This window comes from Macaca fascicularis, chromosome 2 (assembly GCF_037993035.2).
Source record: "Macaca fascicularis isolate 582-1 chromosome 2, T2T-MFA8v1.1".
Lineage (NCBI taxonomy): Eukaryota > Metazoa > Chordata > Mammalia > Primates > Cercopithecidae > Macaca > Macaca fascicularis.
The window spans coordinates 109010145-109012416 of NC_088376.1; positions in this window are offsets into that span (position 1 = coordinate 109010145).

Below are 2272 nucleotides of genomic sequence, written 5' to 3' on the forward strand. Positions count from 1 at the left end.
TGCTCATCCTGGTCTTTTTACTTGCCAACCTCCAGAGGCTCTAACATGAAGGACATCACCCCCTGCCACTGCCCTCACCAATAACTTCCACTTCTATTGCAACCCCAAAATGTGCTCTGAGCATCTGGGAAGCTAGAAATTAGCCTTCCTCATCAACTTCCTTAAAATTGGGGATTTAAGTAATACTTTTCAGAATCTGTCCACTCAGCTTCCAGTCTATATCCCTCTGTTCCAGCTCCACCCCATTTCCATCCTTATGGTTTCTGGGGGGAGCCATTTGAATATGCCACGTATTTTCCGGTTCTGCTTTTGACCGCATTTTGCAAAGTAGCATATGGCATGATGCTTGTTCCTTCTTTGGTTTGGAAGACTTTTACCTGTTTTCTCAAAACAAACAAATGAACAAAATTCTCTGGTGTGTTTTGGATTTGGTGGGAGGGAGAATTTTGAATCTGCTTCAAGTCCCACATCTTTCTCTGCCACCTCACATGATTAATATCAAGAAGCACAGACAACTCTCATTTGTTTCCCACTTTCAGTGGGGGAAAAAAAAAACAAAAACCCACCAACCTTGCTTGTTTTGGTTCCATTTTGTTTTGTTCTGTTTGCTTTTAATAGCTGTTCACATGAATGTATTAGCCTGGATGGGATCTCGATTTAACCTAGAGGCATACTAGGTGGCTGAGAGGACACTAGCCTGCTTCCTCTCGACTATGAGATGACGTAGTGGTCAGCCTTCAGGGTCTGGGTTTTCCTCAGGAGGGTCCTTGCTCTGGGTCTGAAAAGTGGCAGAGTCCATTTTCACTCCAAGGCAGGATGATATGAAAGAGAGAATCAAGGATGTGGACCTGATTGCCTGGAGACCTGTGTTATAGTCCCACCTGGCCTGCTGATCAACTGTGCAGGCTGGGGCAAGTGGTAGCCTTTCCCCAGCTTCATTTTCCTCCTCTGTAAAATAAGTGGGTGGGTCCTGATGTCCCCCAGGTTCCTTTTACGTTCTAAAACTCCATGATTCCTTATAAAGTAGGCTTCTAAAGAGCAAGTAAGGGCAGAAGAGGATGTGAAGGGGAAGAATAATTAATATCTACATTCAGTTCTAATTTGGTTAGTATGGTTTCATTAATAATGGAAATAACAACAATTGCCATTGACCAAGACTATTTGTGTTTCTGTTTCAGAGACAATATCTGCTCTTGGAGTCACTGCCACCAAGGGGAATAACTTTACCTGGAATATGGACTAGGAGCTCAAGCCAAAAGCATGGACAAGGGAGTCCCAGATTACAGGATACTATCATGACTCTTCTATAAATATAAACTCCTATTAGATAAATTGATAAGATGCACTCTGGTTAGCTATTGCTGTTACAAACCACCCCTAACAGTGGCTTAAAGCAATGACAATCTAGGGTTGGCTGGGCTCAGCCAGGTGGTTCTTATGTGGTCTATCATTAAGGTGCAAAAAGATAGTGGCTGGGTTAGGGCCATTCTGAAGAGTTATTCATTCACAGGTCTAGAACCTGGGCTGAGAGAACTCAAACAGCTGGAGGATCTATCTATCTATCTATCTATCTATCTATCTATCTATCTATCTATCTATCTATCTATCTATCGATCTATCTATCTATCATCTATCTACAATCTTCTATCTATCTATCATCTATCTTTTGATCCCCTCCATGTGATCTCTCCCCAAAGCGGCTGCAAAATAACTAGACTTCTTATATGACAGCTGGAACCTTGGAGTAACTTTCCTAAAGAGACACTGGTAGAAGCTGCATGATCTTTTCTAATCTAACTTCAGAAGTCACACTTCTACGACATTCTGTTCATTAAGGCAGCCACAAGGGCCTGCCCAAGTTCAAGAGGTGAGGATACTGACTCTGTCTCTTAATGTGTAGAGTGTCAAATAATTTATAAGCATGTTTCAAAATCCACCAGAAGTTGCAAGAATGAATCAATTCTTGTTGACTAGTATCAATATAATACACTTACAAAATGAATTATTGCAAGATTTAAAATTTGCAAACTCTGATAGTCACCTAATGACCATCTCACTAAGTATTTCCAGAGGTGCCCACCACTAGATTTCCAGCCTGGGTGCTGCCCTGGCCTAAGCAGAGACCTCAGTTATACATTGGAGTAGGCAATGGAGAGTCAAGACGACCTGATTCTGTCAAGCAGAATCATGTGACCTTTGATAAATCACGTTAGCTTACTGGGCCTCATGTTTCCCCTGCATAGTGGAGATACTAGCCCTGCCTTACCTATGT